General features: G+C 35.6%; 1 long non-coding RNA gene and 1 pseudogene across 4 annotated transcripts; one reads left to right on the forward strand and one right to left on the reverse strand.

The window, feature by feature from the left end:
- The first annotated feature begins 9946 nt into the window (after positions 1 to 9946).
- Positions 9947 to 20809, forward strand: LOC147478553 (uncharacterized). 4 transcript variants are annotated; one of them, XR_015207585.1, is made up of 11 exons: positions 9947 to 10307; positions 10441 to 10476; positions 10562 to 10692; positions 11282 to 11408; positions 11543 to 11644; positions 11740 to 11823; positions 12284 to 12833; positions 12933 to 12976; positions 13402 to 13449; positions 14034 to 14114; positions 14228 to 14508. It is a non-coding gene; the product is annotated as an uncharacterized LOC147478553 (long non-coding RNA). The 4 variants fall into 4 exon arrangements; XR_015207586.1 differs by lacking the exon at positions 12933 to 12976 and having other exon boundaries at positions 9963 to 10476; positions 11740 to 11935; positions 14228 to 14509; XR_015207584.1 differs by lacking the exon at positions 12933 to 12976 and having other exon boundaries at positions 9967 to 10476; positions 14228 to 14507.
- Positions 15089 to 19612, reverse strand: LOC147478554 (plasma membrane ATPase 1-like; annotated as a pseudogene).
- Positions 20810 to 23431: the final 2622 nt, after the last annotated feature.

Consider the following 23431-nt stretch of genomic DNA (forward strand, 5'->3'; position numbering starts at 1 on the left):
TGACATTTTAGTGTATTCACAAAACACAGAAGAACATAAGATGCATTTGAAGACAGTGATGCAGACGTTCCGGGAACATAAGTTGTATGCTAAGTTTAGCAAGTGCCATTTTTGGGAAGAAGAAATTCGTTTCTTGGGACATGTGGTATCTAGTGAAGGGATTGCTGTAGACCCTGAAAAGGTTGTTTGCGAGTGAAAAGAATGGAAACAACCAACCACCATCCACGGAGATTAGAAGTTTCTTGGGGTTAAATTTGGATATTATCGGAGATTTATTGAGAAGTTCTCACTTATTGCAGCTCGGCTCACCAAGTTAACTAGGAAAGATGTGAAGTTTATGTGGACTAATGATTGTGAGAAAGCTTTCCTAGAATTGAAAACAGAGGTTGACAACACCCCAATTCTAGTAATCCCGACTAGAGGCGGAAAGCTAGTGGTTTTACGGATGCTAGTGGAACTGGTTTGGGTTGTGTGTTAATGCAAGACCCCGAAGGTGGTGTCGTATGCTTCCGCGACAGTTGAAGATACACGAGAGCGTTATCCTACTCATGACACGGAGTTAGCGGTGGTTTTGCTTTGAAGGTGTGGAGACATTATTTATATGGTGAGAAGTTCGAGCTTTACACAGATCACAAGAGTTTGAAGTATCTGTATTCACAGAAGGAGTTGAATATGAGACAGCAGAGATGGATGGAGTTCATAAGTAGTTATGACTTCGAGATTCAGTATCACCCAGGCAAGGGCAATGTAGTGGCGGATGCACTTAGTCGATTGCCTGGTGTTTTGACCACTCTTATGGTGCAAGAGTGGAAGAGTTTAGAGACTATAGCAGCTTATGATGTCCGGACTACACCATATACAGATGAGGGGTGATAGAAGTAAAATGATGTAGTTTACCTACGAAATGAACAATGAATTCTATCCGTAAGTAAACTAAAACTATTTTCGTGTCTATTATCAAATCTTCTACTCTCGATGCGAATTGCACTAAGTGGAGTAGGAGGTTCGTTCCATTCCTAGTACCCTAGCATGGATTGTTTCCTAAGTCTAAGAAATCAGTCTTAAATCTAATGAGAGCTTTACGAAATGTTATGCTAACAAGACGCGTTATTTTAAATAACTAGATATAATAAATAACAAGATAAAATATAAACTAAAGATAATCTACGAAGCTACGGAAATACGATTGTTGACTCTAGATAAAGAAATAGAGGGGAATTAAATCCACCTCGAATCCAACTTAATAACCTAGTATAGATTGTCGTATCTCGATTCTTACGTTTTCACGGCAAGAATTTCGAGTCTAATCCCTAGTGTTCATGGCATTCCTACCGGATACTAACTAGCATGTGAGGTCGTCCACCCATTCTCATGGCGAAACACGACCTTCTAGAGTGGAATAGATTCTACTACCAATTCTATACTAACCACTAAGTTTTCATCAAGGCTTCATCAACCTCTAATGGAGGTTTAGCCTTGAGTCATCAAACTAACATTTCCCATTGAATCTAAACTAAACATAATGTAAGAAATTGAGATTTACTTAATTAACAATAATGAATCTAATTTAATGGCTGGAATGGAATAAGAACAAGAATTTAAATTAGATCTAGAATGGAAATGACAAGAACGAAATTGAATAATAACTATTTTATTTATCTAATCAATCAAGAACAATCATTCAAGAATTTAATCTAAAACAAGAATTGTAATGGAACTAAAACTTAATTAATTAATTAAAACTAGATCTAGAATTCTATATATTAATTTAGGTCTAACTAGCTACCATTAACAAAGAGCTAAGCTTTTGTTTTTTATACATCCAGATCTAAAATTCGTGCATGGGCTTGGAGCCATGTTTTGGGCCAGAGAATCAGGCCCAAAACCCAATTCTTCGAAATCAAAAAGGCCTCTTCACTGCAGTTGGCTTCCACAGACTTTTCGTCCACTTCTGCTCCTCTGATTGGGTCAAGGCTTAGACCATTGGAAAGCTCTTTCCGAGCCGGTCGTTTTGACATAAGGTAGGCCCCATTCCGGTGGTCCGAGTCCAAAGATATGGCATTCGGAGTTCTCACTGACTTTTGCTCTTTTATCTCGCTAAAGTGGTACACATTTCGCACATAATGGACTTTGAAGCCTGAAATGCATAAAAACACGTAATCAGTATTAACTCTTACTTATTATTCACATAATTGGTCTAACAGTATGATTATTAAGGGGTTAAAACTACAGTTTTGGGCTCTTATCAAGGGGTATATATGCAGTTTGGAGGTTAGGCCGGTGATTTTCAGTAGAGTGATTGCCATGCAACACAGAGACCGATTTCTTTTGAGTCGGTTGGATGATCTGGTTATTGATATTTTAGATGATTGTCCGTCTGATTGGGCAGTAGATTCTGATGGAGGATTGAGATTCCATGAGAGATTATGTGTACCAGATGATGCAGAGTTAAAGAAGGAAATATTATATGAAGCTCATCGCTTCGGTTTTACAATTCATCCCGAGGAACGAAGATGTACCAAGACTTGAAGAGGACCTTTTGGTGGGAAGGAATGAAAAGAGATGTCGGAGAATATATTTCTCGTGTTTAACTTGTCGGCCGAGGTTAAAGGCAGAAAGCATCGAGGCCTTCGGGATTATTGCAGCCATTAGAGATACCGATGTGGAAATGGGAGCACATTTCTATGGATTTCATTGATGGCTTGCCTAAGTCTCGGAGAGGTAATGAATCTATTTGGGTTATTGTTGATCGTCTAACGAAATCTGCTCATTTCATCCCTATTGACGTGCGTAGAAATACAGATAAGTTAGTTTCCTTATACATTCAAGAAGTGGTCAGGTTACATGGGATTCCAGTGAGTATTGTTTTGGATCGAGATCCTTTGTTCACTTAGAAGTTTTGGAAGAGTTTTCAGCGTGCTATGGGCACTAGTTTGGCGATGAGTCGCTTATCATCCCTCGAATTGGATGGACGACGGAGAGGGTGAATCGATATTAGAAGATATGTTACGGTCTTGTGTAATGGATTTTGGTGGAGGATGGGAGGAGCATTTACCTTTGGTGGAGTTTGCATATAATAACAGTTTCGAGTCGAGCATCGGTATGGCACCCTTTGAGGCTTTGTATGGGCGTCCATGTCGATCACCTGCTTGTTGGGTAGATGTGGGAGACCGAGTGTTGCTTGGGCCTGAGATAGTGAGAGAGACATCTGAGCAGATTAAAGTCATTAGAGAAAGGATTAAGACAAGCCTGAGTAAAGGCGTAAAAGTTATGCAGATTTGAAGAGGAAACGGGTAGAGTTTTTCGTAGAAGCGATTTCGTGTTTTTGAAGGTTTCCCTATGAGAGGAGTTATGAGGTTTGGCATGAAAGGGAAGTTGAGTCCACGATATATTGGACCATATGAGATAGTAGCCTCCATTGGTAGTTTGGCGTATCGTCTTGCTTTGCCGCCTAACTTAGCGATGATTCATGATGTCTTCCACGGTCTATGCTACTTAAAAATGTGTGAAAGATCCTATCGAGGTTGTCCGGCCCGGCCAGAACAGAGTTGAACGATGATGTAACTTTTACAAACCGAGGCCTATCATGATAGTAGATAGGGATGTGAAACACCTTAGGAGGAGGATTGTAAACTTGGTAAAAGTGCAAAGGAGTGAAAGGGAAAATGACGTGACACAGAACTTGAAGATAAGATAAAGCGCGATGCACCCGAGCTCTTCTCTGGACACTCTACCTTGAATCTCGGGACGAGATCCTTTTAAGGTGTGTATATTATAACACCCCGTCTTTTATTTGCATTTCCTATAATAATATTAATAGTAATAATAATAATAATAATGTAAATAGAAAACAGAAATAGGATATCCAATAGTTTTGGAAAAAAAAAAGCCCGTAAGTAAGTAGATAGGTTTAAAACCCTGGTTTTTCAGAGAGGTTTGAAAAACTAGAAAATAAGGGTTTCTCGCGTAGAGTTTTTAGGAAAGAAAAAAAAAAGGTGAGAGTTTTACTGAGAGAAAAAAAAATGGGGTTTTGAACGAGGAAGATTATCGTTTAAAGTGACGTGATGAGCGGCCGGGGGTTTGATTTTCGAGGAGCTCGTTCGGGCCGCTCAATTTAACAAATGAGTAGTCTTTTTTTTTTTTTCTATTTCACCTCACCTTGAGATTTACAGTTTTATGGGTACGAGGAAAAACCTAGGTTTCCCCTCAGTATTTTTGTTCTGCATATTCTTCGATTGTTGTTTTTCTGTCAAATTGATAAACATGTTATTCTACATACTGTTTTTTTTTACATACTGTTCGTTAGTTTGCTGCTGTGATCGACTTAGTCGGGGTACGGTGTAAACAAACTTAAGAAATAAAAAGATGATTTTGAATCATATTTAGTTATTGATATACGTTGGATATAAGCTTGTTCTGCTGGAGTTTGGGTAAGCCGTTTTTATTGGGTTTTGGGTTGAGGTGTTGATGTAGATCAAGTTGCTAGGGATTGTTGTTTGAATTGGAGATTTGAAACTGTTAAACTGTGATAAGATTGAGTTTTGGTCGATTTGTGTTGGATAGGGTGCTGTTGGGATGAGGATTGGGTGTTGGAAATTTGACAATTGAAGCTTGAAAAAAACCTTTAATGGCGTCGGTCGAATTTCTTCAGTATAACAGAATGGTGAATTGTTGATATGGGTAGTTAGGGTTTTTCTCCCTGAACCAAACCGCTGGGTTGGTTTTAATTATAGGTGGCCGGTGGTGGCTGTGTGGTGGTCGGTGGTGGTTGGTTGAAATTGGAGAGGAAGGAGATGAACAAGATGCAAAACGATTTTGGGCTTGGGCCAAAATCGTGGGCTAATATCTTTTTATTTTGGATTTTTAAAATTTGACTTTTAGATTAGACTATGGGCCTTAGGATTTGGGCTTTTGGGTTTTTGGAGTTTAGGCCGGGTTGACCAGAGTTGACTGTTGACTTTGACCAGAGTTGACTGTTGACTTTGACCAGTTGACCCGAAAATTTGACTTTTTCCTAAAATTATGATTCGGTCTATTAGGATAAGTCTAGGACTATTAGCCTGTTTGACTTAGGCTAGGACCTTTATAAATATACTTGTGTACGTGTATTTACTGTTTTGTGATTTTTCAGTCTTTTGCGATACCCCACGTTATGACACTTATACATTCATGAAATTAATAACGCGTAAACCAAAAATAATTGAATCAAGATTTTCCTACGTTCTCTGAAATAATCTATGCAATAAAATACAATAATACGTAAACAAAACTTACCGCACCCTTTTAGAACTCTCCACGCCTCAAGTTTTAGAATTGAGTTTATGACTGATGAAGTCATATGTAGGTGGGCATTTATTGAATGTGCCATAAATGGCCCGTTAGTGTTATATAAGGGTATTCATTGAACATGCCATGAATGACCCGGGTATTCATTGAATGTGCCATGAATGACCAAATTGTAGTTGACTGCCCTAAAGAGGAACTAAGGTATTTCGCCTTGCGGGTTAGTTGTATTCCTTGAATGTACGGGAATGTAGGATTGGGTATTCCTTGAATGTGGCAGGAATGACCCAGGGCATTCATTGAATGTGCCATGAATGGCCCGTTAGTGATATGATAGGTATTCCTTGAATGTGGCGGGAATGACCTAAGGTATTCATTGAATGTGCCATGAATGACCTGAGTTTTTGTGCCCAAAGAGGCTGTGAAATATGTGAATGAAAGCCCAGAGATGGCTATGATATTGTGGTATTCGGTGGGAGAGAGGCACACAGGAATGTGTGATTTGGCAAATGTGTGGAGTGCAAATCGTGGAGTAGGTACTAAAGGGTGGGTGTATAAGAAAAGTAATTGATTAAGTGATAAGAGAAATTTATTTGATGATGCAAGTGTGTTTGGGCTTACTTTTGAATACATATAGGATATGTACATATGTTATATACAAGTTCTAACTTTCTTTTGCAGGAGGGTAGGACTTAATAATATTTTGTGCAGGGACGCAGTCCTACCCTTATCCAGCGGCGAATATCGGTAAGTGTAATTCAATTATTTAGATATTAAAAAGGAGTTATTAGAATGAGTTAATAAAATGGAGGTTAATAAAATGGAAGTTTTGCTTGGGAAGAAACTATGCCGTTTGAGATGACGGAACTACCGATCTTCCAAGCTGAGAATGATTAGGTTATGATAGATTTAAAATGTTAGTTGGATAAGTAAAGTTTGAAATGTTTATATGTAGTTAGTCTACTCATACCAAAGAAATTCCATTTTGTCAATCTACCCATGCTTTGCTTTTAAGCAACGCGTGGGTGTGTTCTTGGGAACATAGGTGGAAGGCAGTGGAACCGCGGCGTGTGATTGGGATTCATGCCTGGAGCAGTCTATTAGTTTTCGTTTAGGTCTGATTATTTATTGGAAGAATGTAATAACGTAGTTTACTTTTTCATGGCATGAGAACATGGTAGTGAGGAAATTTTATTTATGAGAGCTTGGTTGATATTTTATTTGGACGGATGATATCTTAATAAAGAAATGGCAGATAATTATTGGGATTATTTTAATTTAAGTTGTTTCTTTTAAGACATGGCTATTAGGGTTTGTATGTATAGTATCCTCCGTCATAGTCTGGGTTTTTAAACAAGTGAACCTAGTGATGTTTGAATATTTATATTTTAAATATTCACTTGGTTATTGTTTAGAAATTCGGGCTGTGATAGTATATCATGTGCATATCAACATGCACACACATTATGTATGTGTATATCACACATGCAAACATCATTATGCATGCATATAACACACATACAAACACTATTATACATGTGTATAACACACATGCAAGCATTACTATGTATGTGTATACTACACATGAACATACCACTATGCATGTGTACAACAAATATGCAAACACTACTACCACACGCCCACACATGCACATATCAATATGCATGTGTACAACAAACATGCAAACACCACTATATATGCATGTGTACAACATGAAACAAATAAAATTTATCGTGTTAGTCCTAACATAAAATGTGAGTGTGTTGAGGGTCAAAAACAAAATTGAAAAGTCACATGAGATTTTGATTTAACTGATAAAAACTTAAATGATGATAATATCGTCTTTCAGCAGTGGTCAATCCAGTTTGTCCTTAAGTCATAATTATCTACCGACCCAAATTAGAAACTAAATTAATCCTCAATTCTGTCTTATGAGCCTGTTCTCTATTTAGACTTTAGACTTTCAAAAGACCGACCAAAGTCAACGTACACAAACCCCCTAACTCGAATTGATGTTATTTATTGTACATAGGGTGTGTCCGTGCCGTATGAAACTGATAACCCAACACCTCTCATTCTCGGCAGCACTGTAGGCGCTACTTTAAATGCGAAATAATACCGGGCGTCTATATATTGACACAATCAGTACTTAAATTTTAGAAAACATAAAAAAAAATAAAATAAAAAAAAAAAATGTGAAAGTGCACCGAAATGTGTTTAATGTACTTAGTCCAACACTTATGTAAAATTCTTAGATAATAAATATCTTCCTCAAGATATGTTCGAGAATAATATCATATCGATGTATTCTTTGATCTTCTTTTTTTTTGTTGTGGAAAAGAAAAATCTCATATATACTGTAAACTTGAGTCTATTTGGTTATTTTTATATCTAACAATATATTTGTGAAATTGGTTTTTGAAGTTAATTAACCCCTAACAAGATTATACCAGTGGGTTCACGCAAAATTTAACTAATAAATAAATTTAATTTCTGCGCGCGTGAATAAGTTTTTCTCCTAACAAGATACATTTGCCTCCTATAACTATTATTATTTCTCATGTAACTACTTCAAATTCAATAATTTATGCAGAAAATAGATTTTATTAACAAGATGAGAATGATCAAATGAAATAGTGTAACCAACAAAACACACACACACACTTTAAATAGGCAAATTAAAATTATTTAATTAATGGCCGAGCCCATGAAATTATTTGTTGGTGGTTATTATATATTGTTTAGTAAACAATAAGTTAATGTTTTCAGATGTTGGATCCTTATTCTCTTAACTTGCATAACTTAAAAATTGTGTCCACACTGAGAATACTAACTGGGAAAGGGAAAGCTGAGACCGGTTAAAATATGAATATTAGTTTACTATATATATTTGATCAATAGTAAAAAAGTGGAATTACATCATCAAAATTTTCCACCGTAATTATGAGGATGGTGGGACTGAAGGAGAGCCAAGTGGTGCAGAGTTTTTGTTGTTGTTGTTTACGATAACAACACATTGGTTCCAAAAATTATGTGCCCACTTAATATTTTCTTCATTCTTAGTACGTTCCAAATAGTTAACAAGGTTGCCCCAACATTTCTCTGGATTGGAAACTACAATTTCCCGGCAACAACTGAGACTACCATTCAAACTCCTCTCAGCCAAATGTATGTCTAGTTCATCTCCACATTGGTCACTAATCCAACATTCTTTATCTATAGCTGATGTGATCGTCAATCCTACCATAACAAACAACAGTCCAAAAATTAATTTTGTATTTGAGAACATTTCCATGATGTATCTCTACGTCGTCGTCGTCTCAGTCTTTTGTTTTACTGGTTATGTTGATGTATTGCGGTGGTACAATAAGTAGAGTTTGTGAACAATATATATAGAGGAGAAATATATGCAATAAGACATAAGAAGAGTTTCGTAATAAGTTACGTTAGTAATTTAGTATGATAATTAATAATTGGTTTTCTTATAATGCTATTAATATCTATCTCTACAATTACTCCATTTGTTTGGATTTTAATTGGTAGTTTATAAAAATAATTAATTTTATGCAACGGTCCATCTTCAATTCGATGACTTCACGAAAAAAGTTTGACCGTTTGAAAATAAAATAAAAATATTTGTCTCGACATCTCACATCCTTACACTGGTGTATCGGTTCATTTAATTTAAGATAATTTGCAAACGAAAAATTCAGATTATATGATTAGGAAGTTTAATCGGAAACACATGTTATATAAGGAAAACAAAATTTATGAATTTTAGACGATAGACTTATGTATTATCATTTTGCAATCTATAAATTTACTTGTTATACGCTAAAAAAGTTGTGCGGCGATAGTTTTATGAGATTTTATAAGGTTGGCACTAAATTAAGTTTTTGACATTTTGACTCTCAAAATTCTGTTGCAACTTTCCATTTTACTTGTAGAAAAAAAAATGTTGATATTCAAAAGATCATCTTCTATATATTGGTTTGAAATTTTAAACTTTGTTGAGAGAAATTTACCAAGGTACAGTGATGACAATCTATTATATTTTACGGGTTTATTTTATCATTAGACTCATTCATATATCCATCACAAAATATCCCATTCATATTAGATGTATTTTTTAAATAGTGGGTTATCCCATCAAAAAAGTAAATTGGATGTTGAACTGTGAAAGCAAACCGGATGCACCCCCTTTCAAACACCTAGATTCCGCCGTGTCACAAATTGTTGAAAAAACAATGACAACCATTGGATGGCCCCCTTTTTATTAAATAGATTAAAATTTATTTTATTTGAGTTGACGTTAGGTTAAGGAAATTATTTGTGTACATTTAATTTATTTGTATATATAGCTTATAGAGAACTATGTAAAGAAAACTAGCATATAGACAGTAGCTTATTATGTAGAAATACTTTGCACGTACAGTAATATTTCTCTGATGAATGTAAAACTTAATGGAAGAGCATAGGTACTAACAACATAGATAAAGGACTAACCATGACAAATAACTTTTTAGTATGATCACGGTGCTATCCAAGCAGAGCTGATTTGCAAACGCAAACGTAATGAAGATAACCACCTATCTTATCTTATCTTATATATAAAGCGGATACCAGATTTCCCAATTAGTTCCCGTATTCCCGGTTTTATGCCAAAGTTTTAAATGGAAAAGGTACCGGAAAGTTAGACAACCACTTATTTTTTGTTCTTCACATAAAGGGTAAAATCGTATATACATTTCTCTTTTCCACCACTTAACTTACGGAGGGAAAAAAACCAAACAGACGCACCTTTCCATCGCCCTCCATAAATCACAACGGAAAAAACAGACGTCCTTCAATCCCTCGCTGATGATTTCTCTATCTTCGTAATCATATCCTCTCTCCCTCATTTTTTTTTCCTACGAAATGTTCGTAGATATTCCCCAATTAAGTTCCTGTTACCCGAAAGTTCCGGTCTACAAAAACTTCCAGCGAACATAAATCAAACACTGTTTCCATATTCAGAATCAAAGGTAGGACTTTTTTTCATCTTCGTTTTCTAATAATCTTTTTCATTTGATCATCTTTTTAGAACTTTCCATTTATACCCTTCAAAAGTTACTTCTATTATGGCTGGTAAACTTATGCATGCTGTTTGGTACGAAGGTTATGGTGGTGGTGCTGCTGCTGCCGCCTTAAAAGGTAACTTTTATTTGTAAAAACTGTAGAAGTTATTGTTTTATTTTCTTGAAGTTAATATAAATAAATATATTTGTGGTCGTTTCAGCATGTAGAAGTTCCGGTTCCCGGTCCAAAGAAAAATGAGGTTTTACTTAAATTGGAAGCAACGAGTTGATTGGAAAATTCAGAAAGGCTTACTGTGTCCCCTTTTTCCGTGCAAGTTCCATCACATACCCGGTACATTCTCACAATTTTTAAGATTCTCTTGATGTGTGATTATGTATGAGATGTATCACAATGGCAATTGAATTAAGCGAAGGTCTCCAATTTATGTTTTTTGAACTTAATTTTCATAAACAGGGCCAAATAATCCCCAAATACTTAAAAGAAGCAGTACAGTTCTTTAAATTTAATATCCAACCTCATGAATCTAGAACTCTATAAGTTTAAATGGCTTGACCTCCAATAGCATCCTAAAGTGTAGTTCCAAGGAGATCTGTGGGTACTCATGTAGGTTTGTTTCTTTGGGTAAATTCGTTTTCTGTTGGTGCTGACGTGCTGGTTGTATATGGTCTCCCAGCTACTGATGTGGCCTCTATAGGTTCAGAGTAACTCTTAACTCAGTTTTGTGATTTTCTGGTATGCTCTGTTTGTATATGCTCGTGACTATAAAAAAACAACAATTTCGTTCTGATACAATCACAGAGCTCAATATCGTTTTGGTAGATAACATATATGATCACGACTCACATAGCCCGTTGATATGCTTTTCTATTTTATCTTACATGCTCAATCTGTTTGTAACACACATATTTTCTTATGACAGACATCATGGGCCTACAATTGGTGTTATTGAATGTCCAAAGCTTAATTCTTTGAAGTCCGGGATAGGTGTTTTGAATGACTTTCCATGTGTCAGCATTCCTTGCAATGCCCGTGATAGCCACTACCAAGTAATGTTACTTTAAAAAAAACTTTTGAAACAGTACCAGTATCATCCAATTGCTTTTTATCCTAGCTGTATATATGCTCGGCATGCATATGGTAACAAACATTTGCTGGCTGTTCAATTTTTCGTGTTCTACAGGCGCTTGGCTGGCAAATTGGGTCTGCAAAGATTTGAATGCAAAGATGTGCTGCATCTTCACAGTGGTTAAAAGAGAGGATTTCTCTATCAAGATATGCACATGTAATCTATTGCTATGCCTTGACATTTATATCAATGTGGAGAGTGTTGGGTTGAATATGAACTCCAAATAACATTAAGGTATTTTTCTGGTGCAGGTACCCTTGGGCAACTTTGAACTTGATTGGCTTTTATTTACAGCAGATATATTTTTCTCCAGAGAATTGCGTCATCACCAACAGGTTAGCTCCCAAAAGTCAAACCTATTTGTGCAAGTGCTACTATTTCTTCTTTAATTCAATAAACTTTCTGTGCCTATATTTTCTTATCACCGGCGTATAAACCAAACTGAAGGTACAACTCTACTACTCTGTCATGGCCTTTCTTATTAAAATATTATTTAGTTTTACTTTTTTCTTTTTTTTCTAACATGCATTTTATTTTTAAGGATTCATTATGCTTCTGATGTTGGATTTCATGTAACCATAAGGAAAATATTTTATAGGGTTAAAATTGAATTAGTAAAACAGTATAAAGACAGGCCTACGGTTGTTGTAATCTATAGAAAGACCTTGGTTGTTTTAGTCTATAGATTTGTGACTATACCATACCTTTAGTACTAGAACCTTATAACTTCATATTCGTTATTATGATTTCCTGTTGTATTAATTTGATGCGATGATCATGATTTTCGATTGATAGGTGGGATAAGAATAGGATGGATAGATTCGTCCCTTTTCACTTCCATTCTCTTGGGGCTGGGTTCCTATAAAGGTTTATCGTTCCGCTTCTCCTACTGGTCTGGTGGTTGAGATCCAAGGCCCACTGGTGAAGGGAGTTCATTTGCTGTTGTGGAGTCAAGAGGTCGCTATTGATGCTGCGAGCTTTCATCGGTGCTGGAGGAACAGAAAGACCAAACTGGTTTTGGTTCACTCGTTCTTGGCGCTAGGGCTTGGTCTTATTTGATTGGATTAAAGACTGATATGCTTCCCGAGCCAGCTAAATACAGGATCTTGGTAAACGCAATGATTTGCAAAGAACAAGAAGAACGGGGGTTATGGCGAAGAATAGGAAGAAAGCTACTGAGGCTCTTGGGCCAGTTAAGAGAGTTAGTCTTCTTCAGTATCCCATTTGTCTATTACTCAAAGTGGAATCACAACCGCCTCCACGAAAAGAAGGGTCTCCAGCAGTGTATTCATGGTCACTCCAAACATAGGATTGTCGTCTAGGTAATCTCGCTTTCCTCATACAGGTATTTCACTGCTCTGATTTTTTTTTTCTTTTCGGTTTTATTTGTTGCTTCTTTTCCCACTTTAAGTATTCGCTAATATCGCTAATCTGCATGTTACAGGCTTATTCTGTATGGTTTAAGCTTTTTCAGTATCATACTCAAAGGTGAGTTTACTTTTTAAGGAATTGTTTCAATTTAAATAATGCTACAGTTTATTCTAGACTTGCAACCCACCCGCAACTTCATGTTTCAATCTCAGACTTGCAACTCCATAAATCACAACTATCCTCATTCAGACTCTTAAAAATAATCTTCGCAGAACAGACACCGTTTGGCCAATTAAAACCCGTTCCTCTTCTTCTCCAAAAAAATAACAACATTCTGAAACTCTCGGCCATGAATCTATTTTTGGGTTTTCCACCGTATTTTCCCAAAAAAATAATAATGATGTTTGTTTCTCTTGGACACAACTCTATTCAATCTCGCTTTCCTCATACAGGTATTTCACTGCTCTAATTTTATTTTTCTTTTCGGTTTTATTTTTGGCTTCTTTTCCCACTTTAAGTATTCACTACTCTGCATGTTACAGGCTTATTGTGTATGGTTGCGCGCTTCATTTTCAGTATCATACTCAGAGGTGCGTTTATTTTTTAAGGGATTGTTTCAATTTAAATAATGCTACAGTTTATCCTAGACTGGCAACCCGCAACTTCATGTTTCAATCTCAGAGTCAGGGTCTTCTGAAGAGTTTATCATTTAAATTTTGTAATGTTCTTATTTTTTTAGGGTTTTATTTGGTTGTCATGTGGATAATGACTAATCATAAACTGTGTTTTGATTTTTGTTTTTTGCGGTGTTATTTGGTCGTCATGTGGATTACAAATAATTGTATGCTCTATAATGGTTCTGTGTGATTTTTCTCAAGAGTTGAAGTACAATTGTCATAAATTGTACCATGAATTTTCACAATGTTGCTAGCTTATCAATCAAAATATAAGAAAGAACTTGGGATGGCTTTTGATATTCTCGGCTTATTTCTTTGCTCCAAGTATTCATAAATAATTATTTACTGCTCTATGTATGTCTCAAATACTTATGGGATTTTCTAGCTGTAGTCTGTGGATTGTCCATTGGCTTCAAACCTCTATATCTCTACTTTTGCCATTCTGGCTATTGATTCATCCAGAACAATCCAGTAATGTACTGTAACTTCTGTGACAGTTTATGAGACCATGCTCACGTGACAAGAAACTTAAAGGGGAATGGGCTGTGTCACTAAAATCCGTTGAAGATATTCATGATGTATGATTTTCATTTCCATTTCCATTTCATAGTATTACTGTGCCTTTCAATTTCTTTAGCTTAAACAATTCCATGAGAAAATATTTTCTCATTTGGTTCTTGATGCATCAAAGATTTATGCAATGGTGCCTGGGAAAACTTAAAAGCAATCCAGAGGACGATTCATCAAGGACATTCACTACAAAAAGAACGACTTTACCCGACTGACTATGGCTGTCGCGAAAGGTATTACCCGACAGACCAAAACTGCTGCAAGGCCATCGGAAAATGCTCGGTCGGCATAGGCTTCCGACTGTATTTATTGGTCAAAACAGGCCATCGGGGTTGAAGATCTTTGCCGACGGACATTCCTACTGTTAATAACCGTTGGATATGCCGGCTATCAAAACCGTCCGGATAGTTCTTTTTATCCAAAGACCGTCGGATATTCCTGGCTTTGCTAAAACCGGCCGGATATTCCTACTTTTAAAAACCGTCGATAGTTCTCAATTGTTATGAACCGTCCGGTTAGACCGACTATCACCGGCCGTTTGGATATGCCAACTACTAGGCGTCGGGTAGTTTGCTATTAGGCGGTTTTTATCCGTCGGGTTATTAGTTCTTTATTTAAAAAAATATATATTTCTTATAATAATTGTTTCAGGTATCCCAACATTGCATTCTTTCCTGCACCAATTACATTCTTGCAAGTTCCTACTCAAATGCTACAAACGCTAATGTATTCATAAAGAAACAATGTGTTCATAAAAAAAAAAACAAGAATAAGACATGTCGTTCACTAAGTATACATATTACTTCCTTCAGAAACCAAAAATCAGCACCACACCATCTGTCTAGCAACCAGTCCTAGTAATCTCTAGTACCCTAGCAATGACTAAGCACCAATTGTTTAGCAACCTGCTGAAATTCAAAATTAGGACTTTCACCAGAAGTAAAAGCACATAGTAACGCCACCATTGAATGTCTAACCAGCTTGGATCTCTGACATTGGCCACTAGATCACTTGACTATCACAAGATTACTAGTAACGTCTCCTGGGAGAGGTATTTGATATGCCTCTAATAGAAATCTACCTACTAATCATGGAGGGAAACATAATTTCTTATGAATGAAAGTAAATCGACTAGAAATCGCCTTTCCTGTTGAGCCTTGCCTAATATGCCATTTCTCCAATCCATCTGGCAATGCTCAATTGTCAACACATGACACATGATTGCAATGATGAGCACCATGAAAGGTGGAAAATCAAACTTCCACAGAAGAGCGAGCAACATGAAACCAAACTGTCAAATGAAAATCAGGGTGAGAAGGCAAGAACTGTACAACTTGATGATAGAAATCTAAAAAGACTCCTATCTAGTATGCCTACTCTTTTTCCGGATTCTGACACTCAAATGATGCAAGTGAATAACCCTAAGACTACTAGGAAGCTTACCACAATATGAATTGTGATGGAAACCGCATATATCCGCAACCACTAAAAACGTTATCAAGAAAAGAAAACACAAAACATGATCTAGTTTTCATTTCATTTACTATCCAAAAAACAAAAAAGCGGCAATCAAATTGCGGCGAAAGGATAAATGTAAAGTATAGCTAATCCATACTAGACCATGAACGAATAAAAATCACCGTATAGTTTTTCATCCTCCGAAGATTGCTCTCTCGGTCAATACATCACCGATGATGACACTTAGGCCAGGGTTACATCGGGACAATGTCAGAAGCACTACGACCCGCATCAGTTGAATCAGCGATTGCTATTCCAATGTCAGCCTTCTTAAGGGCAGGAGCATCATTCACTCCATCACCAGTCATTCCATATATATGTTTCCTCGCTTGCAAGCATTTCACAATCTCATATTTGTGCTCTAAAACAATATATAAAACGCAATGAGACGCAAACTTTAAGCCCCATAAGACAATTTGACACCTTATACGATGATAGTGAACCATACCAGGGAAGACACCAGCAAAGCCATCAACTTTCTCTATTAGATCATCAATAGGCAAGGCTGCAATTGATTCATCCTTGTTCTGACCTAGTAGAGCAGATGAAGGGTACACATTCATTCCCATTCCCAGATGGCGACCTGTTTCCTTTGCTATTGCCAACTGATCACCTGACACAAGTAAAAAAAAAGAACAAAAATAAATAAATAAAATCAAGTAATTGATCCAGATAGTGAAGAAAATCACAAAATCACAAAATTAAAAAATAACAATATAGAGCCAAAATAAATGCGTAGGTAGACGAATTTACCTGCTCAGGTGCACCCTTACTGACACGATGCATTTTTCCTTCACTGTTAATATAAGTTAAAGCTGTTCGCTTGTCTGTAGGATTGAATGAAAGGAAGTGAATCTCACGAATACCAGCTCGCACCTATTGGCAGGAGGAGAAAGGGACAAGTCAGCCAAAAGAAAATATGGGGAAAAGAACAGAGGTAATAAACTACAAATAAAATTTTAAAATAAAAATAAAAATCTTTTTCACAATAAGATGGTTCGTCCACTTACCTCCTTTGGATCAGCCAGCATTCCAACTATAACAGCGTCTATTGCATCCTGATTCTCCACACGAGAAGATATGGCTGCCATTAGAACGACGCTATCTGGGTCTACTCCTTTCATGAAAATCTGAACAAAAGAATATCATGCAGATCTATCAGGTCTATATTCCAGAACGTATGTTAGGTTAGAAAAAGAGCAAACCAGCAGTAGTATTATCCGTCTAACCTCAATTAGATTTCTGTCTCTTGAGAGCTTGTTCGGGTCAAAGTTCCAATTTTATCACAAAAGCACATCCATGCCCGCCATTTCCTCTATTCTTTGTCATTCTCTTCGTGATGGCTCCCTCGCATTAGTTAAATTCCGAGAGGTATCATCATTATCAAATTTTGTAAACCACACAAAATCAAAATTAAAAACCTTGAAAAGTACTATGACAAACCCGGCTGAGCTAGGCGATGGGAACCAATTGCCATTGTAATCGACAAAACTGTCGGCATTGCAATGGGAATTCCTCCAATGAGCGACACCAAGAGGTTGTCAATTCTGACGATACTTCCGGTCTTGTATGGGATACATGACGATGATCTCTATAATCATTCCCATGGCAATGGAACATATCACGAAAGTTCCCAATAGCGGTTAAGACCTAAGAAGTAGTGTATATACAGATATAAAACTAGCACGAAAAGTGAATAGGAATATAGATAAATCACTTCAACAAGAAATTTTTTTTCGTAGATACTTACCTTTTGGAAATGGCCAACTTGATTTGTGGAGTCTACAAGATGGTCACTTTTCCGAAGAAGGTATGAACACCGATGGCGATCCACAACACTTCAAGCTCACCTTGTTTGCATGTAGAGCCGGAGTAAACACCATCTCTTGGGCCCTTTGTTACAGGAAGGGACTCCCCGGTTAGAGAAGACTGAAAATTCAAAAGGAGAACATATCAGAATTTTAAGAGGGTGGAGGAGTATTCTCGATTGCATAATGAGTTTTAAAAAGGGACGATCATTAGATAGTAGAGTCACCTGGTCAATTTTTAATGGGTCTCCCTCGAGGAGACGAGCATCGGCTGGTACTATGTCTCCAAGTTTTATACTGATGACATCTCCAGGAACAAGAACTGCTGCATCTTCTTCGTTCCACTTTCCATCTCGAAGTACCTATTTTAGTTTCATGAACCCATAACAATTTTAGATACCACATGGAAATGAAACAAATTCGAAAAACATCACTCAACTTATTATTTTTACTCTTCACTTAGAATATCACTGACTTACTACTATCAAGCCTAAAATATCATTATTTTCACCTAAATGACCCCATCACTCAAATTCTAGTTTATTCTTTATCTAAACCCAACACTCAATTTCTCATCATTAGGCATAATAATGAAAACTATACCAACTCCAAACAACTAAAATTCGGCTTCCAAAAGCAGATTTCGCTTGAAAAAAGCCTTTTAAAACCAATGGTGTTCATAACTTCTTTAAAATAGATTCTAAACAACAGCCTATAATTATTAGATGCAAAACTTAAAATTAAAACAGTCGATTGAAGAAAACAACTAAATGCAAAATGTAAAACCTCAGATAAGCAAAATCTGCTCAATCTAGTACCTTAGCCTTAGGGGCTAGACGCAGCCCATAAGAGCTGCAGCGCATTTTCGCATTATTTTCCTCAATGAAGCTAATCGTTGAGTTAATAACAAGTAGAGTAATAATCCCTACAAAATCCTGCCAAGTCGGAGGCTTTCCCTGCAACACAATTCTTAAAAATCGAAACAAAATCACATAAAACAAACAAACAACTTCATAAAACACATAATTTAAGCTCACCCCTCCATTTGCTAGTGCTATAGCCATAATTGCAGCTGCTTCCATGACCCAAGACAAAGGGTTCCACATGAAGCCTAATAACTTCAAAAACTTACTTTCCTATAAACACATAGAAATGAAATAAAGATCAAATTTTGAAGCAAAATGAATAAAACAAATGGCATATAGGAGAGTGTCAATGAAACAAACCTTCTTTTCCTCTAACTTGTTAAACCATCTTTACTACATCTCAAATTCTCAAATACTTCTTCAATGGGTATGTTTTCCTGCACTCAAAACATCACAAAACTCATCAAAAAAACCAAAAAAATGTACTTTACATGAAAAAGAAGAGATAAACAAGTACCAAATCCACAACTTCCTTTAACACAGCTTCAAGAAAATCTGAACAAAAGAATATCATGCAGATCTATCAGGTCTATATTCCAGAACGTATGTCAGGTTAGAAAAAGAACAAACCACCAAAGAGTATTATCCGCCTAACCTCAATAAGATTTACGTCTCTCGAGAGCTTGTTCGTGGTCAAAGTTCCAGTTTTATCACTGCAAAGCACATCCATGCCTGCCATTTCCTCTATTGCTATCATTCTCTTCGTGATGGCTCCCTACATCGCTTAAATTCCGAGAGGCATCATCATTATCAAATTTTGTAAACCACACAAAATCAAAATTAAAAACCTTGAAAAGTACTCGACAAACCTGACAAACTGTTGAAATTTGGGTGATGGGAACCAATTCAGAGGTGAAGTTCCCACTATAAACGCATTACATTGTTTCGAAACTGATAGATCACTGCATCAAATCAATAGCAACTGAAAACCCAAAATACTAAAAACAAATAAAATCAAACAAAACATAAGAAAACCCACAATTGAGGAATGTAGACATGAACATTAAAAAGCCCCACTCCAACCAATGCCTCGACAAGAACAGTAAGTCCAATAGCACCAATACCATCACCATTAGTAACTAAAACAATCGGTTTGGAACAATCATTCTCAGAATTAACACTAACATCATTTGTAGTAGAAATAATATAAACATTAGGCAATAAAAAATGAAAATAATAACCGTACCAGTTCTTATCTTCAATTTCCTAGACTGAAATCGTGTACCGAATCTCGTCTTCACAAATGTAAACCATTTTTACAAATTCGAAGCTCAGAACGGAAATTTTCAAAAATCAGTTTCAATATCGAAATTTTCTAAAAAATTTGGATTGAAATGAACGGAAATTACCGAAACAAAAATAAAAGGGGTGAAAACCCTAGATTTCTGAAAAATAATGAATCTAATTTCATATGTCAGATGGCCAATTGGAGGGGAGGGAGAATTATTGACATTTTGAGATTGGATAGAGTGGGTGTACCTTTTTGGAGTGGGAAAGAGAGAGACAGTGAAGTGGCTACAACAAGCGTGAGTGAGAGAGGGATAACAATTTTAGGGGGTTTTTTTTTGTTCTTTTAGTTTTACCAAATATTTTAGGTAGGAAGTGAAATTAGTTTGGTTGGGCCTGGTATTTGTAAGAGATATGCCAACAGTTAATAACTCTCGTAGAACCGTTGGGTACCCAGGGAGATGCCCAGATTATACCCGACAAATGGCCAAATTATACCCGACAGACAAAATGCGCAGGGAACTTCCTACACACAGAAGCCGTCGGTTATTCTATATGGCGTCTCTCGGGTAAACCCGTTTTTTTGGTAGTGATTGTTGGAACAGGTAACACCATTTAAAACCTATCATTTCTCCATGGGTGCATATTCAGAACTTTGTAACATCGCCCAGACTCCTGATTCGTTTTAGTTACTCGTGACTTGAAGGGGAGGCAACCTCCCTTTGTAGAAAATCTTAGTAGCAATAGTAGCAATGCAGAACTTTTCATAGTCTGTCCTGCATTTTTAGTTTTGTCATGTAATACGTGGTCAACTAACATAGTATTCATATCATTACAGGTGCAAAGCAGTTACTACTTGGTGAGCTTGGTTGACAATGATTATATCAAGGGGGACCTCTTTGCCGCCGTTTTCAATGAAGTATAACCTTTTCTCATCCTACTTTTCTGCTATAAAAGTTCCTGTTGCAGCCACCAAGAAATTTGTCTCCAGTTTGCATATGATAAGTTGATTGTCAGCAGAAGCCAAAGTAAGAGTAGTAGTAGGCTGCATTGTGTTGGAAGTGTATTGCTTGCAATTTTATTTTTTATATTTGCATTCTATTCTCCCTAATAATGCAAATTGCATCCAAAAGGGTCCAGAATTTTCTAATTTATTCGCGTTTAGTTCTTGAATTGTATTAAAAATTCTGTTGTTATGATAGTGAAAGATCCACTTCCATGTCAGTGAATTCTGTTTTTGACAATGACCACAAATATATCTTCTGAGCCAAGATTGACAAATATATTCTAGCAAAGAAAAAAAAACAAAAACAAAAATATGCCTTTATAATACAGTTCATCCATAGGACCATAGGATAACTAACATTAACATGTTAACATCCGACAAATTGTCAATATTGTGAGCAAAGCGATTTATTCATGAAACCCCATAAATTAGTTGGGTAGAATAAATCTTCAAGGCCAACAACACCTAATGAACTAAAAGAGTTGTTTCTTGATCAAAGTGAATGTGGACAACATTTTAGAGAAAACATACGTTCTTACAATCATATTTTTTTCATTTACTTCGATGGGTGTTGACCTAGATAAAAAAATTGCAAGTGGTAGGGAAAGTGTTTTTTTATATCGTGCACGGGGTTCTATTTATCACAAAATAGGGAGCCTCTTACCAACACCTTCATAGCAAACCTAGATTTTTGCAACTGGATGTCTTTGACACTAATCATGAGATTGGAAATCGTCATGTTGAAAATGAAAATTTAAATATACATATTATTTCTAAGATAAAATCTATCTTGGATAATTGCAATAATCCATTTATAGGTGTGTTTAGACAATTTGGACAGAGGGATGACTTACAGCAATGCAGACTAATCATTAAAGAGTTGAAAACTGATTGTAGGGAACACATATTGCCAAAAGAATCGCAAGTCACCACTGTCTTGATTGGTGATAATGATCCAAAACTATTGGAACCAAGAGATATAATAGTTCAAACATATATAGGTCATATTCCTCCAATTCCAGACACCGCGGGATATTACGATCCATTACAGTATCCTCTTTTATTGCCATTTGGTGAATATGGGTGGGATCTAAGTGTACATCGTAGTAGTACAAGAAGAATTAGTTGTCGTGCTTACTATTCTTATATTCTTCAAATATAAACTTCTTCTTTGCTTTTTGCAATATTTTACGGTCTTTTTTTTTTTAAATCAAATTCATTTTTATAATTATGAATAATTCTTTCATTCCATATTCCATATTCGTCCTTGCGAGGTATCTTTGTTTCTTCTTGGTTGTCGCCTTCTTCAACAATTTGTTGTTGACATCCGTGTAAAAATACAAACAATGACACTCAGATATTATCGTGAAAATCAGGCAAACATTAGAGCTGAATCCACTTTATTACATTACATCAATCATTTGTAAGAATTCAATTTCTAACTTTCCATGCTCCTGCAGTCATACCAAACAACCAAGAGTTCATTTGCGAATTTCATCAACATAATACCTATTTTTTTGGTATATTAGTTTGTGGCATATACACTAATCTACTATCTATATACTAAAGCAGAGACCTCTAATTGAGGATTTTCTCTTTCCTATGTGGCACTCTAATATGAGAGAGTTAGTTTTTTTTCTCTCCTATGTGGCACTATAATATGAAAGATAGTCTTTTCTAATAGCCTACAATCTCACATACATAGAACCTCTTAGGAGAGTTTGAGTGTATTTCTAATTATTATATTTGGAGAGTTTGAGTGTATTTCCAATTCTTACATATTTGATCAAATAAAAAAAATTGCTAAAAAATAGGTGATTTGTAAAAGGTAATTTCCTATTATGAATCAAACACTTTTAGTGTTCCAATTCTTATATATTTGATCAAATAAAAAAAATAGGTAATTTGTAAAATTCCTTATTACAAATCATACAATTTTAGTGTCTATGATAAAACACCGACTTATTTCAAATATATTCTTAACACGGCCTCAAAACATAGTTAAAAACAATTATACAAAAAATAACATCACAAAATATATAATAGAAAATGAAAAAAAAATAACGGCAAAGCAATAATGACAAATATTTTTAAAAATTGCTAAAAAATAGGTGATTTGTAAAAAGTAATTTTCTATTACGAATCAAACACTTTTAGTGTTCCAATTCTTATATATTTGATCAAATAAAAAAAATTGCTAAAAAATATGTAATTTGTATAAACTAATTCCTTACTACAAATCATACAATTTTAGTGTCTATGATAAAACACCGACTTATTTCGAATATATCCTTAACATGGCCTCAAAACATAGTTAAAAACAATTATACAAAAAATAACATCACAAAATATATAATAGAAAATTAAAAAAAAAAAAAAAAAAAAAAAAAAAAAAAAGGCAAAGCAATAATGACAAATATTTTAAAATATATATAATACTTGAATGAAACTAACGTAAAAAAACAATTAATGGGGAACCGAAAACTGGATGCAAATGTATCGAACTAACCTCAAATAGTATTTAACGGAAAATCAGAAACTGGATGCAAATGCAAACATTAAACTAATCTTAAAAAGTAATTAATAGAAAATTGGAATATATATGGATACAACTCAGTAAACTAACCTCAAAGAATAATTAACGGAAAATCCAAACTTGGATGCAAATACATCAAACTAACATAAAAAATAATTGTCGGCAAATCGAAACTTGCAAATGCATTGAGCTAACCCTCAAAGATTAAATTAATAGAAAATCAAAACCTGGATGCAATTGCATTAAATTAACATCAAAGAAAAATTAATTATTAATTGGAAACATGATGCAAATGCGTGGAACT

The sequence above is a fragment of the Coptis chinensis genome, chromosome 9, assembly GCF_015680905.1.
Source record: "Coptis chinensis isolate HL-2020 chromosome 9, ASM1568090v1, whole genome shotgun sequence".
In the NCBI taxonomy this organism is placed as follows: domain Eukaryota; kingdom Viridiplantae; phylum Streptophyta; class Magnoliopsida; order Ranunculales; family Ranunculaceae; genus Coptis; species Coptis chinensis.